The following is a 17460-nucleotide window of genomic DNA, read 5'->3' on the forward strand; positions in this document are numbered from 1 at the left end:
ATCAGTGGAGCCTACCTTTACCATTTACAGCACGTGTGATATTGGGGAAGTTTCTAAGCTGCTCTGTACCTCAGCTTCCTCACACATAAAATGGGGATAAGTGCTGCAAATCTCTCAATGGAATTGTTGTGAAGATTAAATGAGTTAATATATGTAAAAGTACTTATATCCGTTTCTAGCACATAGTAGGTGCTCAATACAATACTTTTGACTGTAATTATCATTATAGTTATCATTTACTTTTTTAAAAGATTTTATTTATTTATTTGAGAAATAGAGAGAGTGAATGAGAGGAAGAGGGAGGGAGAGAGGATCTGAAGCAGACTCCATACTAAGCACAGAGCCTGACTCGGGGCTTGATCTTATAACCCTGAGATCATGACCTGAGCCAAAATCAAGAGTCAGACACTTAACCAATTGAGCCACCCAGGTGCCCCTACTTACTTTTTTTTTTTTAAGATATTATTTATTTCAATCTCAAGTAGGTGGAGAGGCAGGCAGAGAAAGAGAGAGAGAGAGAGAGAGAGAGAGAGAGAGGAGGAAGCAGGCTCCCCATTGAGCAGAGAGCCTGATGCGGGGCTCGATCCCAGGACCCTGAGACCATGACCTGAGCCGAAGGCAGAGGTTTAACCCACTGAGCCATCCAGGTGCCCCCGCTACTCACTTTTAAATAGACTTAGAGACCGGGTCTCTAAGTCTATTTAACATGAAGTAGCATGTTTTTGGATATAAAATGAAGAACAATGCTTTATCTATTCTTTTAATATAAATGATTACAATTAGAATGGTTATAATATATTGCAAAGCAGACACTGGTAAGCACTTCATGTATACCATATTTTCTTACTTATTGCTCACTTATTACCACTTTTCAAGATGGGTGTGGATGTGCATTTTCAGTGAGGCTCTAAAAAATTGAACATTTGCCCAAAGTCAGTCTCCCATCCCAGTAAGTGATGCAGCCGGCATTTGGACATGCTGTTGCTCTTATGCAAATTGGGAAACTCAAGGCTGTATCACTTTCTTATACAAAGCAGTCCTCCTATTCTTCACGCAGTCCTTAAACCCGTCACTTCTCAAACCCTTTGAAATATATTCAGAAAGCAAGAGAGAGCTGAGCCTGAAAACAAAAGAGGAGACACAGCTTTCCCTTGAGACAGAGGTCTAGGGTTAAGGGGCTCGAATTCGTGAGAAGAGAATTTTCTCTCTGGTTACTTAGGAGCACAAAGTAGGAGCACTTTAAACTTGACCTGGGTTCCAAATGTGGTTCTGGCTGTCTCTTCCTGGCTCTCAGGCTTCCACCTTCCAGGAAAAGCACAGTCTGCTGATGACATTTTTATTCTCTAGCCTATGAAGTGAGGAAGTATTTAATAAGTCACTCATCTAGAGAGCTCGATTGAATGAGTTCCATCCCCCCCATAACGCTAACAGTCCAAAAAAAAAAAAAAAAAAAAAAAGTCTATCAGTACAAATGAAGCATTGTGATGACATACATTTTCTCCTAGCAAGTTTTTCTGGAAACATTTTCTTTTGTCAAAACTAGTGCTACTCTCACTAGTCTTGGGAACTCCTGACGTTAAAAATTAGAGCCTTTGTTTGTGCTGATGTTCTTGTACTCTTAATGTTTATCAATATTAACCATATTGGGAATTAAATCAGAAATGTAAAAATTATTTGATAATTCATCTTGTTTTATTTTTTCATTTTATTTTTGTATTTTTTAAAAATTCCAGTATAATTAATGTGCAGTATTATAATTAATGTTCAGTATTAATGCACAGTATTAGCTCCAGGTGTACAATATACTGATTCTACAGTTCTATACATTACTCAGGGCTCATTATGATAAATGTCCTCTTAATCTCCTTCATCTGTTCCCCCATCCCCCAACCCATTTCCCCTCTGGTAACCACAAGTTTATTTTCTGTATTTACAAATCTGTTTCTTATTTCTTTTTTCTTTGTTCATTTGTTTAGTTTGTTAAATTCTACATATGGGTGAAATCATACAGTATTTGTCTTTCTCTGACTGACTTACTTCACTTCACATCTTACTCTCTAGATACATCCATGTTGCAAATGGTAAGATTTCATTCTCTTTTGTGGCTGAGTAATAGTCCATTATATGTAATCCCATGTGTGTGTGTGTGTGTGTGTGTGTGTGTGTGTGTGTGTGTGTATGCCACATATTCTTTACCCATTCATCCATGGGTGAACACTTGGGCTGCTTCCATAATTTGGCTATTGTAAACAGTGTTGCAATAAACATAGGGATGCATGTACCTTTTTGAATAAGCAAATACCCAGCAATAGTATTACTGGATCATATGGTAACTGTATTTTTAATTTTTTGAGGCAGCTCCAAACTGTATTCCATAGTAGCTTCTCTAGTGTGCATGAGGGTCCCTTTTCTCCTTATCTTGTCAATACTTGTTTGATAGGTATGAGGTGATAGCTCACTATGGTTTTTATTTGCATTTTCCTGATGAATGGTGATGTGAGCATCTTTTAATATGTCTATTGGTCATCTGTTTGTCTTCCTTGGACAAATATCTCTTCATGTCTTCTGCCTATTGTACTTTGGATTGTAAATTGGATTATTTTTTGGTATTAAGTTATATAAGTTCTTTATATACTTTGGATACTAATCCCTTATTGGGTATGTCATTTGCAAATATCTTCTCCCATTCAATAGATGGTTTTATCGTTTTGTTGATTATTTTATTTGCTGTGCAGAAGATTTTTAATTTGATACAGTCCCAATGTTTTACTTTTGCTTTTGTTTCCTTTGCCTGGGGAGGCCTATCTAGAAAAATGTTGCTACATACAATGTTAGAGAAATTACTGTCTGTGCTCTCTTCTGGGATTTTTATGGCTTCAAGTAGTACATTTAGGTCTTTAATCTATTTTAAGTTTACTTTTATGTATGATTTAAAGAGAGTGGTCCAATTTCATTCTTTTGCATGTAGCTGTCCAGTTTTTCCCAACATCACTTGTTGAAGAGACTGTCTTTTTCCAATTGCATATTCTTGCCTCCTTTGTTGTACACTAGTTAGCCATATAATCATGGGTTTATTTCTGGGCCTTCATTCTGTTCCATTGATCTATGTGTCTGTTTTTGTATCAGTATCATACTGTTTTGAATACTACAGTTTTGTAGTATATCTTGAAATCTAGGGTTGTGATACCTCCAGTTTTGTTCTTCATTTTTGGTAAATCATTTAAAATGGCAATAATCAACGCATCACATGTTAACAAAAACAACATTTTCATGAAAAATAATTATGTTTTCCAAAGCAAGAACAAATTGAGTGACAAGAGTGGCATTGATTTACATTTTTTCAAATCTCTTTATGTTTAACAGAAGAAAGCTGGATCCTCATACTTATTTCTGTATTCAACCTGTGGTTTATATCATGTGTCATGCAGTCTTTGGAAAGTCTCATTATTGAATACAAGAAAATGAGAGTAAAAAAGGCAAATTATATTTTAATGCTATGTTGATAATAGGTTTGACCTTAAGGACTTCTCAGAAACTCTAATCACTGCACCATGCTTAAAAGCCTGGCTTAATGATCTGAGAAGGTAGACTAGAGAAACACAGAGTGAAAGTCATTCAGACACGAAGAGATAAGAGAGGGAGAACACTATTAAAATAACCTCTTTAGTAAATATTGAAGTGTTAGTGTGAGTAAAGAAAACTGTTTTGTTAAGATGCTATTTGTTTCTTCAGGTGGTTACACCAACTTTGAGGTGTTTTTAAGCAATTAGCCACTGTTGACAGCTTTTCAGTTCCTCTTTGGGAAATCACCTGGCAATAGGAGCCAGGCCCTGGTGCATCATTTGCATAGCCCAGTGCAAAGTGAAAATGTGGGCTCCTGGTTCAAAGAATTCTAAGACAGTGATAGCAGAACATTAATCCATTTGTGGGCCCTTCAAAATGTAGGACTCTGTGCAACTCACAGTTCACACACCTGTGAAGCTGGCCCTGATGGGAGTACCTAGAGAGGAGAACTGTTTTCTGGGCTACATTGGTAGTGAACCTTAGAAATGAGTGAAATCACAGGGAAGCTACACATCTTTTCCTATCACTTTCTAGACCCATTGAGCATTTTCTCTTAAATTTAGTAATTTCCATCAATCTTCTCAAATTGTTTGGAAAAGAATATTAGGAAATCTCACAATATTTGAACACCATACTTTTGGAAAGTAAGTATATCCTCCCCGATCCGAGGTTTACAATTTGGATAATGATGTCCATCCATCCATCTACCCATCCACCCACCTGTCCATCTGTTAATTTCTTGACATAACATTTATCAAGTACCTGCTATGTGCAAGAGTCTATCCTGGGAGCTGGGGAACTAGTTAGAAGCTTTCATTAAAAGTGTTAGTATAGGGCATCTGGGTGGCTCAGTTGGTTAAGCATTTGACCCTTGATTTTTGGCTCAGGTCATGATCTCAGGGTTGTGAGATCAAGTCCTGTGTTGATCTCCATGTTCAGTGGGGAGTCAGTTTGAGTTTATCTCTCTCCCTCTCCATCTAAATAAATAAACAAATAAATGTTTTAAAATTCTCTCTTTCTCCCTCTGCACTGCCACCACCCCATGCCCTTGGTCACTCTCTCTCCATCTCTAAATAAACAACAACAAAAAAAGTGTTAATCCATTCTCATGGGAAAGCTTAGATTTTCTTACAATTAATTTTCAGAAGAAAGACTGGCATTATTTCAAATTGTGCCTAAGGACTATAAGACTTTTGAGGTCTTAGTCGTTACCCTTATATTAAGTATCAAATACTTCAGAGGGCTCTGGGGTGCCTGTGTGACTCAGTCAGTTGAACCTCCAACTCTTGATTTCGGCTCAGGTCATGGTGTCAGGGTCTGGGCTCAAACTCCGTGTTGGGCTCTGTGCTCAGTGAGGAGTCTGCTTGAGATTCTAAGACAGATTCTCTATCTTTGTCTCCCTCTTCCTCTGCTCCCCCCTGCACTCGCTTACATTTTCTCTCTTTCTCTCTCTCTCTCAAATAAACAAATAAATAAATAAAATCTTTAAAGGCTAGGCTCTGAGTCTGGATTCTACCCATATGACATATAATCTGCTTGCTATCAACCTCCTCTGGTTGTTCTGAAATAATCAACTTTTTTAAGCTTAACCTTTTATAGGGCTTTCAGCTCCCTCAAATCCTTTGTGCAATGAGGTTCCATGGCAGCTAGACTCTTGGAAGGCCTGTCATCATGGAGTCACCTTCTTAATCCTTTTTCTCAAATACTCACCTGTTCAAGCTTTCATCTGTGCAGCTGAGATCATTCCCTCACTGACTTTCAAAACAATCTTATGCCTCCCTGCCTCCATGCGTTTGCCTTTTCTCTTTTCCCCTTCTCATGCTACACATTCAAATGCTTCCACTTTTCTAAGTTTGATGCCCAGGCATTTTATTTCATTAATTCTACTTTTATGAATCTGAGGAAAGGAAAAGGTGAAAGATACAAACATATGTGCATACTATGTATTACTGTATTATTTACATTACAAAAGTTGAAACAATTTGTTTTATTTTCCTAATTCTAAGAGCTGTACTTTTTTCCCTTCTCTAATACATATTAAAAATGACACATACCTAATGTAATTTTTCCTTTATTCTAAAAAATGCTCTTTTAAAACCATCTTTCATTTAAAAATCATGGACAACTTAAAGGGAATTAGGAACTTAAAATTGTGCTTCTGGGGAATTAGGGAGCACAGTCCACAAAATCACCCTTGCTTCTGATGCCAACTGCAGAGTCTGGGGATTCTTAAGGCCACCTTCAGGTTTGATCATTCAAAACCAGGATTCACAGAATTCACCAAAAACTGTTATACTTATGGTAATGATTTATTATAATGAAAGAGTACAGGTGAAAGTCAGCCAAGGGAGGATATGCCTAGGGCAGAGTTCCAGAAAATTCCAAATGGGGAGCTTCTGTTTGTCTCCTTCCAGTAGAATCATGGTCAGCGTGAAATCCCCTGGCAACAACGTGTGACAATATGACAAAGTATTGCCAACTTGAGAAGGCCAACTGATTCTTGGATGTCTGGAGTTTTTATTGGGGCTCAGGCACGAATACATGATTGATTGCCTGTGTGACAGTGTGGCATGTCCCACTTTGTGTTCAGCCCCTCTGGAGGGAAAACCGAGGCCACATGGCCCTAAAACCTCCGTCATAAATCACACTGTTAGACTGCACAGTGTGGCACAAATCCCTAAGGTAAACAAAGACACCCTTATCAGGCAGGACATTCCAGAAGCCAAAAGAATATTTCCCAGTAGCCAAAGTAAAGGCCAAACCTCTTTTGGGGTAAGATTAATTCTTTACTCCAGAGCCCTGCAAATGAGGGGTTGGTTAAATGATTAAATCCAGCACAACAACGTGATGGGAGAGCATGCAGCTCATTAAAATTATGTTTTGAAACTTACGACATGGGGAAATTTGCAGAGCATAGTCTTATGTAGGTCTTCTAAATTGGGGGTATGCGTGCATGTGTCTGTGTGATGTCTTTTAGCTCAACTGTGATATATATATATATTTTTTTTTTAAAAGATTTTATTTATTCATTTGACACAGAGAGATCACAAGTAGGCAGAGAGGCAGGCAGAGAGAGAGAGAGGAGGAAGCAGGCTCCCTGCGGAGCAGAGAACCCAATGCGGGACTCGATCCCAGGACCCTGAGATCATGACCTGAGCCGAAGGCAGCAGCTTAACCCACTGAGCCACCCAGGCGCCCAACTGTGATATATTTATATTCTTCTGAATTAATGATTTTTTTTTTTCAGTCACCTTCAGTTTCCAAGAAACGTATTTTTTATTCCCCCATTCAAGTTTTGCATTTCCTTACAGGAAAACAGAGATGTGTCCTTCCTTCCTGTTACCTTTATCCCCATACCCGGCCTCGTGTCAATGTTTAAAGTCAAAGGATGGAAATTTACCTTGGAAAGTCACTCGAGCGAAGAAGAGAGTTTCTTGGTAAGAATTCTGTTTCTCTGCCTATTAAATTTAATCTTTCATTCCTTCATTCACAGAACAAATCTAATAGAATTTGTTAGGACCAGGGGCTTATAGGTGAGTGAGCCATATATACAACCTACATCCAATGGGCTGGGAATCTAGTGCCCAAAAGAAACATATAAAGGAGAAGCTACTGCATAATGACAAAGGTGTCTTCTCACCCTACAAAAAACCAATTGCTCTAGCATGTTCCAATCCAGAAACTCAGAAAATCGGTGCGAGGTAAGGCGTTTACGATAGAACCGTGCTTCTTCCATGGATCTTATCCTGTAGCTTCCAGGCCACACCCGGATCCCAGGATGTAATAGGAGGATGGGGACTCAAGCGTCTGTTACCGTATGGACACAGAATCTGATTCCGATTTCTATTTACTTTGGAGTTTGACCACATGATCTCCTTTCAATCCTCATGTTCAAAAGGCACATTACATTGCTATCCAAGACATGAGGAAAGCAGGACAGACATCTTCAGGAGATATTTAGTTGATGGCAGGGTTTCCATATTTCAGCCTCAGTGATTTCATGGTACTTTACCCTTTTTTCTGGCTTTAAGATTTGTTTTAGAGGAAAACAAGCAAAACACAATAATGACAAAATAGAACAAAATAAAAATACATGTTTCTTTTCATTGACCAAAATGACTGACTGAAGGAGTAAATGATAAATATTCTTTAATAAATACAAGTATAACACAAAGATGCAAAGTGGAAAACACCGTAATATCAGAAAAAAGACTATAGAAATAATCAGCATATCCTATTTGAGGAAATAGAACCAAATATGATTTGGTTCTAGGACCCTTCAAAGTTGTCTGTGGCAACATTCCTAGTGACTGTCACAGTTGCTGTGTATAGTATCTAAGTCAGTTGTTTCCATGTAGTGTTGGGGGTTTTCTCAAGCACTCCAAAAGTCAACATTGTTATTGCTAAGTTCAAAAACAAGTTCCACCTTTCTGTTCCATTCAAAGCCCAGGGGCTTTGAGATCCCTAGTATAAGCCAGGCAGTGTACACACAAGTGCACGCAAACACAGGTCCACATACCAACCAACCACCAAGAAGGAAACACTTTTCATTTTGGCTTGTCCAGAGGGCTTGGCAAACAGTGGAGAGAATCATGATGGGAAAATAACCAAAAAGCTGCTTGAAGCCTTCATCTGTTTTAAAAGGAAAACAGAGAGGTGTGAGGGGCTCTGGATCATGGTGTGTTAAGGTAGATACAGAGTCACATTAAATGAAAGGACCTCACTTTCCTCATCTTCTTGACCATATTTTTTTCTGCCACACACAGAGCTACTTTTTTCCTATACCAGATTTACAAATAAACAATAGAGAAAGAAAAATCATTTTGACCAGAGTGGTGCCCATTTTTCAAGTTATACGAAGAAAGAAATATCTGTGAATGACTAATTACTTAAATCCAGCTCACAGGTTAATTGGTCAGTGTTGAGAAAATATATGGCTGTCTTCTAGTGGATTCTTGTCTACATTTCCAACATCTAATGATCAACTGAATCATTTTTAGCTTTTATCCAATGGCCTGGTTTTCTGGTAGACAATTTTAGCATAATATAAAAGTTGACCAAAATAGGGCTAAAGCTAGCCTTTCCTCTTATCAACTAAGTGTAATGCACACCACACCCACTCATGAAGGCACACTCACACATGTACACACACACGGGCGCAACTTCTGATAACCAGAATCAAGAATTACGACACAGGATTATTTTTAATTTCAAAATCATTGAATCGTTCCTTGGCCTTTCTTGACTCATTTTGGAAAATACGACTTCTCAAGGGCATACATTGTGTTGTCAATTTCCTTCCTAGCCCCCACAGCACCACATCATTTGGGACATAACAGGAACTTAGACTATGTTAAACGGATATATATGCAAATGATTCAGAACATAACTCAATTATTAAAAGATTTTAATGAGAAAATGGAAATGTATATTTCAAGTGTATAGAATTCATATGCAAATCTGACACAATGAGCTAGCTACCATCAAAGAATAAAGCACAGTCCTTGCTGTGAAGGAGTGTCATCTAGCGTGTGAAACGACATTTGAGGAGACGAAGAACAGCAAATGATAGAAAAGGGATGCAGTAAATACCCACCCCCCGGAACATCTTGGAGCCTAGTTGAGTGTTACAAGGTTTCAGAGGAGAGGGGAACTGACAGAGGAAGGAGCAGAAGGAATGTCTTCCCACTGGATGTGGGTGCCATGAGCACCTTGAAGAACCAGGGAGATTTGCTACAGTGGAAGAGAGTGGGTGGGCTTTTAGGTGGGTGAAATTACATGGTGAGTGGTTACATTGTTTATCGATGGGGACTACATGTTCCAAATCCATACAAATAACACCTTGCAAGATGGCAGAGGTTAGGAGACAGCAAGAAATTAACCAGGCAAGCTGCAAAGCTCTAGACTTGTGATGGGCTGACAGACTGTGGAAATGCAGGAAGGGTGAGCAACACATAGATGTCATACGGACGGGAACCTCACCTGCCTTGTTCATCTTGCTCCCTACTGGATCCCTAATACCTACCACAGTGCTTGACCCATCCTATGAGCCCAGCAGATTTTTGTGGAGTAGGTGAATGAATGAATCTTGGAAAGGCTCAAAGGGAGTCTCAGGTTTGTGTACTTCCAAGCAGAACCATGTTTAGAAACCTGCAGAGTGAGTGTTATGTTTGCTTTCCTGAATGGACTAGGCTCAGTTGTGTTTGCTGAAAACACAGACCACTTCTCCATTAGAGTAAAGGTGAAAAAAAAAAACGCCACAAAAACCTCAAGGAGTGTTCTTTCTCTTCCCTTCAGAAGTGCATGAAGGTAAATGTCCTTTGCTAAGCTGACCTACTCCCCACTCAGGCCCAGAAGAATGAAGTTTGATTCCTCATTCCAAAGTTCTCATGACTACCAGTGTTAATAAAGGTCACAAAAGTGTTCAGCCCTTTACAAACGAGTCGGTTATTTATTTTTCCTGTGTCACGTGTTCCCTCTGAGGATTGAGAATATGCGGTAGAGGTTGTCGTGTATAATGGCTTCAAGTCTAGTCAAATTCCCGAATTTAGCTGCAACTAAATGCAAAGAAAGGATCTGTCCCAAGATTTACAGGATATATTCAGGAGGAGGAAATGCCCTAAGAAAACATGAAATGAGTTGATGTGTCAATTCATAAGATGAGAATAAAAAGGAGACCATGTTTTATTCCTTATCCTAAAACTAAGGGTAACTGTGATATTTGTGTTTTCTGAAAATGACGCTGTCCTCATCTTCTCGTGCTCTCCACCTCTTCCACCCAGACCTTTAACTTCTGACACACAGAAGGAAATAAAGAGATTCTCCCAAATACAGACCTCTTCTTGTGTGGTCTCGCAAGCCTTTCAGGAAACGCTCATGCCCTCCATACAGTAACCTTCGATATCTGCGTTTTTTCTTCTAGGAATGTGAAACCCTTTGTAATTTCTCCACAACATACTCTCAGCAGCAGTAAGAATATAAATCATTGTCCTCTCTGTCTTTTTGCTTTTTTTCTCCCGCTCATGCCTTCATGCTTTCCAACACCCAATGAAGGATTTTTACTTATGTGTTTGTTTTTCCTTTGTTTGCTGGCAGGTTGCCCCTGTGCCCAGGATCTGGGGAAAAGGACAGAGAATGAACATGGAATACTTCCGAGGCTTGGGTGACCCACATTTTGACTCCTCCCCTGAGGCAAGAAGAACCACATTACCTTCCCATTCAGGATATTCAGCCTAGAAGCCTGGGTGCCTTTGAGTGTGCCCTCACGCTCCTCAGAGGACATTCAGCCTTCTTGATATTCTCGTCTGTCCACGGACTGTGGAAGGTAAGGTTGGGGAAGCAAAGATTGGATCCTGTGCTATCTGGCGTGGGTACACATCCCGTGAAGGATGTAGGTAGACCCAGCAGAAGACCACCAACTACGAATTCTGTGGTCAGTGTTTCAGTGGTTAAAATGATGATATTTCTGACTAGGGCTAAATCAACAATTGACAGAAAGACATTAATCAAAGTAGAATAATGCGATAACTATCATAAGGCATTTTGGTAATCTCTCTCTTACCAGCGTTTTAGCGATTCTCGGATCTTGAGTAGTTTGGGAGCAGAAAGAAAAACGGTATTGGAGCAAGAGTTTCTGAGTTTAAAACTCTGTGTTGTTACTTTTTAGGTAAACTCTGTCTCTGTTCCCTCATCTATAGAGCTGAGAGGATAATTATAAGGAGGAGTAAGTGGCATTCTCTGTGTAAAGTCATGTAAATGGGACTCAGAAGATTTGTAATAGAACGCTTGCTGAGTCTATGTGGTGCTGATCTTTAGTAAGTCAACTTGAGTGGACTCTTTCTGGACAAGATAGAGATGATCACCATGAACATTCAGTCATTGGTAGCACAAGGAAAATATACCTGTACCTAGGCACATGTCCAACCAGGAGGCACAGCTAGGTCTTAGAATGGGGTGTGTGTGTGTGTGTGTGTGTGTGTGTGTGTGTGTGTGTCTGATGCCTTATTCTGGTCTCCCTGTTACTAATCCTCCTCCTCCTCCTGGAAATGTCATAAGATAACTGAGCCACGTATACCGTACATTAGTTCATCCAAAAGAAGCATTTGCAAAGAAAATGTTGGGATGCAGTAATGAAATCTGACCTCTTGGCGGTCTAAGTTGCTGGCTCCTGCCAAGGTGTGGAGGATATCAGGTCTTGATCAAAGCTGCTCATTGCAGGGGCTCCTGGGTGTCTCAGTGGGTTAAAGCCTCTGCCTTCGGCTCAGGTCATGATCTCAGGGTCCTGGGATTGAGCCAGGCATCAGGCTCTCTGCTCAGCAGGGAGCCTGCTTCCTCCTCTCTCTCTCTGCCTGCCTCTCTGCCTACTTGTGATCTCTGTCTGTCAAAAAAAAAAAAAAAAAAAGCTGCTCATTGCCTACATCTATGTTCACCATGTATTTTTGCTTGTGAACTGGTTTATCAGCTGCACTGGAGGGGGAGTCCCAGAGTTAATATATGGAATGGGGACTTGATTGCCCTGCTGGGTCTGGCATGGAGATGGGAGGAGGTAGGGTGTGTGTTTCTGTGTGTGTGTGAGGCGGTGGGGAGTTAACACTTCTGTTGGAGTTAGCTTCAAGGTCAGCATCCCAATCTTCTGAATATCTGCTATGATGACAAAATCAGCAGCTTTGAGAGGGGCGGGAAGGTTTTGAGAAAACGAAATTCATCCAGACCACTTTTATGGATATAAGTAGCCATGTAAAACAAGGCAGTCTTTATTTTAAAAATCAGGTATAGCTCTAAAGTTCTAAACCTACAAGATCTATTCCCTCTGTATTTCATATCTATTTCAATCTCATAGAAAATTTCTAAACTTCCTTTATGTGAATTTTTGAAATAAACATCAAATGTAAGCTTACAAGGGAGAATACATACAGTGGGCCCCCTTTGTGGGCAAGGATAGTTTTTAAAAAATACATCCCAAATGTTTAACAATGATTATTTCTCGGAAGGATGGGGTATTGGGGGCGGTGCAAAAGTATAATAAGGAAAGGATTTTTTACTTTCTATCTTATATACTTTTTATATTTATAATAAAATAAAAGCTAAAAGTAAGAAGAGCTAACATATACGGAACGCATACTATGTTCCAGGAATTGTGCTACACGCACTATTTTATTTAATTCTTTTAATTACCCTGCGAGCGGGTACCATCACCGCCTCAATTTTACCATCGAGGAAAATGAGGCCTTGCAGGAGCTGAATCGTTTGCCAGGCACACGTGGCTGAGTAGAAGACAGTGAGTGCAAATGTGGAGTTCAGAGTCTGTCCTTCTGGCCGCCATAGTCAATGTCCTCAACTGAGCAAATCAATACAAGTTAAAATTCCTTTCTGAAGAACAAAGAGTCAGTCTTGCTACCTCATTGTCACACCTCCAGTCCTTCTCATGCTTATACTTGGAATGTAAAGTTTGGTTTATTTCAACACTCACTCAAATGTGTATTACGGGGGGGGGGGGGGGGCGCCAGGGTTGCACAGTGGGTTAAAGCCTCTGCCTTCGGCTCAGGTCATGATCCCAAGGTCCTGGGATAGAGCCCCACATCCGGCTCTCTGCTCAGCGGGAAGCCTGCTTCCTCCTCTCTCTCTCTGCCTGCCTCTCTGTCTACTTGTGATCTCTGTCTGTCAAATAAATAAATAAACTCTTAAAAAAAAAATGTGTATTACTGGGCTACAAAACCCTTCCCAGCACCTGCCATGCCAGGGTAAGGACAATGCATTATCTGTTGGGGGTGGGGGTAGAAAACAAGAGAGCCCAGAAAAAGATATCTGAGGCTGCTGGTTGGTCTTCCTTAAAGTAGAAAACAAAAGGCAGAGAGAGAGATGAGCTAGAAAGATCCTGTAATTTAGGAAACTGAGAGCACTGCACATTTGGAATCCTAACTAGAAGTTATAGTAATGCCCTTTGATACACTTTTGTAGTCTGTTTTATATTAACAAAATAAAATCATTCGAACTTCCTTCTGGTTTGTAACTCTTCAGTAATCTTCTTTCTAAAAGCTTTCTTTTGCCTAGGGATTTTTTTCTTTTGACAGATCAAGAGTCATTAAATTTTTCTATAGGATAATGAATAAGAAAAAGAAATATACATAATGGATTCCTCTCCTTCATGGCCTCCCCTGGTCTTTCCTTTCCCTTTTATTTATTTATTTTTTTAAGACTTTATTTATCTGACACAGAGAGAGAGCACAAGCAGGGGGAGCAGCAGACAGAGGGAGAGGGAGAAGCAAACTGCCTGCTGAGCAAGGAGCCTGACACAGGGCTCAATCCCAGGATCCTGAGATCATGACCCTAGCCGAAGGCAGACACTTAACTGACTGAGCACCCAGGTGCTTTCCCCAAATAAGTATTTTCTAAGCCATCCAGATAGAGTGTCCCAGTATGAATATTTTGGTTGATTAAATCCCTGGCACACTGACCTTCATACTCTTAAAAATTTGGGGAAGGAAGGAAAGAGAAAATTTAACACCTATAGTACATAGGCACGAAACAAGCTGCTTTACAGACTTGATCTGAGCCTTCCGGTGACCCCTGGATCTTTCCCATTTTACAAACAAAGGAAGATAAGGTAGCCTGTCCTAAGGTTGGGACACAACCTTTTTCACAAGCTCCTGGTCATGCTGGTACTGCTGTTTGGGAACACACTTGAAGAATCATCACTCTGGTCTGAGAGAGAGCAGGGCTTGGGCACCTCATGCTGTGGCAGACTTCCACGTGTAAACAACTGTCAAGGTAAATTCTGGAAGTGATTCTGTAAATGTGACTTTGTTTTTATTCCTTTTCAAAATCGATGGGGAGGGAGGTCGTATAACGGTCCCCACAGTCAGGTGAGGCAGAGGACAGGTGGAACTAGCTCCTGGACCCAGGCAGCTTCAGGAAAACAAACCTACATTATCGCCAGGGCCAGCAAAGCTCTCATGCCTCTAAGAGTTGTCCTTGGCAGTGCCCAGCAGCACATTGTCATGGAATTCACAGCTGCCTTGCTCCTGCCCAGTTGGGGAACATGGCTGACATCTAAGAACCAGGAAATCTTATCCACAAAGCCAATGTGTCCCTTGGCAACACATCACACTGGGGCGCTCCTCTGCTCTGGTTTCAAGCATCAGGTCAGAATTCCAAAGGGGTGTTGCCTCCCATCTGGTTGGCATAAATGTAGCTATTGGCAATGCTTTATCTATGATTCCTACCCAGCAAGATAAGGTCCTGCCAAACCCACTCGGGCTGGTACTCTTTGGTGATAAATTTCTCTTCTCTCAGCATGTGACCTAGAGGAGACACAGGATCAGAGAAAGGCAGGACTGGCTGGGTTTTCTGAGCTTATCTACTGAATGCAGCTCTGTAGTTTTACTGAAAGGGAACTGAAGCTCGGAGAAATGCCCTCAGCAACTGAAGACTTGGCCTCAGGAAGTCTCCTTTCCAAAGACAACCCTCTACATCCGCCCAAGGACACCATCAAGGAAACGTAACTAGCTCGGTTGGTTGGGATCAAGCAAGGTGAAATGCAGACCCACTCTGGGGAAACTCATTGTCATCTATGAACAGGTCACTCTTCCCCCATCGCTTATGGTTTGGGTTATTTCTCAAGCCCCAGCCCTTCCCCCCAACCTCGCTGAATCTGGAATAAAGTGTCTGGAAAAGTAACATCATGATATCTTGGTACCATGGTACTCTTTTATTTATTTTTTTGAAACTTTTTCAGATATTTTGTTTATTCATTTGAGAGAGAGAGAGAGAGAGAGGGAGCACAAGCAGAGGGAGAAGCAAAGGGAGAGGGAGAAACAGACTTTCCGCTGAGCAGGGAGCCTGATGCGGGACTTGATCCCAGGATCCTGGGATCATGGCCTGAGCCGACAGCAGACACTTAACCGTGGGAACCACCCTGGTATCCCAGCCATGGTACACTTTTAAAAGACAGCCTCGGGGGCCCAATAATGATCCCAAAGGGGTAAATCTCTGTTGGTAAAACATCAGGCACCATTGTTCCTTGTGTGGATGGAGGCCGGGAGACTTTCTGACTAAGGGACGTGAGGCAGAGTAGGACACCTTGGAGCGGAGTCTCCTCCCTCCATGTTGGTTCTCACCACAGGCAGGTTACCCAGACCCTGAGCCCCGACCTCCTTCTAAAGAGAGGAAATTGATGTATAATTTGCTATGTTGTTTTGAGGAACAAGGGAGGTCATCGATGCTGAGTCTAGTGCAGAAACTGGAATACAGAAGGCTCATTAGTTTCTGCTTCCTCTTCCGCCCTTTCTTCATATCACGCTGAGCGCTAAGATGAGCGCTGGTGAGCGCTCAAGTGAGGGCGGAGGAGTGCCCTGCAAGTGGCCTGATCCTTCCCGAGGAAGCTCTGAGGGCTGAGTAAATACCTGCTCTAAATACAGCCAGTTTGATGTTTGTTCGTGTTGTTTTGTTCCCTCTGTCCCTAAGACTTTAGGTACAGAATGGAATCTGTAAAGAGTGATAGCTCAGTCATGGAGTGTGCCGCTAGTCTCTGACAAAACTGTAAGATTTGCTAAGCGACTTCCTCCCGAAGGAAGAGATGCATCCAAAAACCCCAGAACATTTTAACTCTATTTTGTACCACGTGCTTGAATTAACTCTGAATTTGCCCAAAGCACCCAAAGATATCCCGTCGATGTGGCTCAAATTTAAATAAAATACTGCCTTTCTAGCAGGTGGGAGTCTCGGGCCAACCGTGGCTAATTCTTGCTTGGCTTAGAAACAGGCAGCCTTCACTCCTCACCAGCACCCTTGGGCATAAACCCAGGAAACAGAGCTATTATGTTCTTAGCTCCCTAATCTCTTTTACTGCACAAAACACAGCAGAAACACTGCAAATTGTTCCTAATTAGAGTAGTTGGATTAAAACGCCTTTTATTCCCCCTAGGTTCCAGAGTGCATGTCTGGTGTATGGAAGCTTTGAGCAATTTGTCCAGGATTATTTCTTGGTCAGAGTCCGCCCCCTGAAGTTTGAGAAAGGTAAGTACAGCACAGCCCGCTACCTTCTCAATAAAAGACAAACTCTCTTTCCACTATGGAATCACTTGAAAGGACACAGATTTAGGAATCTTGCTAAAATCTGCATCAGTCTGAGAGACCTTCTAGGTGCTTCCTCAGCCCCTTTATTTGTTCTGAAAGAGACAGAGCAACTTGGAGAAAATTAATCTTTACAAAATTTCTAGTTACAGATCTGGAAGAGCTAATCCAATGTTCGACCAGGCAAAGTCTAAACACGATTCCATTCTATATTAAGTGTGAAACCTTCCAACAGTAGGATTTCTTATTCTGCATGCCTGTTATATTCTTATATCCTGACACAAGATTGGAATGAGCACGTCGAGGTCTTTATCTTCCTTGACTCTTGCATCCTTGAAATCTCTCTCAAATTGTTTGGAAGCCCCGTTCTCCTGATTTCCTTTCTACTTCACAAGCTGCTCCTTCTCATTTGCCTTTCCTGGATTTTCCTCCTCTCTTTATGTCTAGATGATGATGCCCAGGCTCAGTTCTTGAACTTCCTCACTTCTGCCCTGTACTCACTAGGTGATTTCATTGGGTCCTATAGCTTTAAGCACCATCTTTAGCCCAATAGACTAGTGAACCCAGCAGCCACCTTGACATCTCAAATTGGAGGTCTTGTAGGCATCTCAAAGACCTGAAGCAGCTGGCCAGCATGAGTTTGGACAGCCCTGGGGCCTCTGAGATCAAGGAAATGAATCAAGGGGACTTCCAACGTTAAGATATCTCATGCCTTCCCCAATTTAGACACACACACACACACACACACACACACACACCACATTTATTTATATTTAACCATGGCTACATGGATATGGTTTCAGGACTCAAAAAACTGTGATTTCC

The 17460-nt window shown here is 41.2% G+C and overlaps 1 long non-coding RNA gene across 1 annotated transcript in view; it reads left to right on the forward strand.

Moving 5' to 3' along the window:
* Positions 1–6922: 6922 nt before the first annotated feature.
* The window catches only part of LOC116588717, a 30584-nt gene continuing 20046 nt past the window's right edge, over positions 6923–17460 (forward strand). The window contains exons 1-3 of the long non-coding RNA XR_004285053.1: positions 6923–7001; positions 10660–10888; positions 16487–16578. This is a non-coding gene — a long non-coding RNA (uncharacterized LOC116588717). The remainder of the gene's footprint in view (positions 7002–10659; positions 10889–16486; positions 16579–17460) is intronic.

Source organism: Mustela erminea, chromosome 4 (assembly GCF_009829155.1).
Source record: "Mustela erminea isolate mMusErm1 chromosome 4, mMusErm1.Pri, whole genome shotgun sequence".
Classification (NCBI taxonomy): Eukaryota; Metazoa; Chordata; class Mammalia; order Carnivora; family Mustelidae; genus Mustela; species Mustela erminea.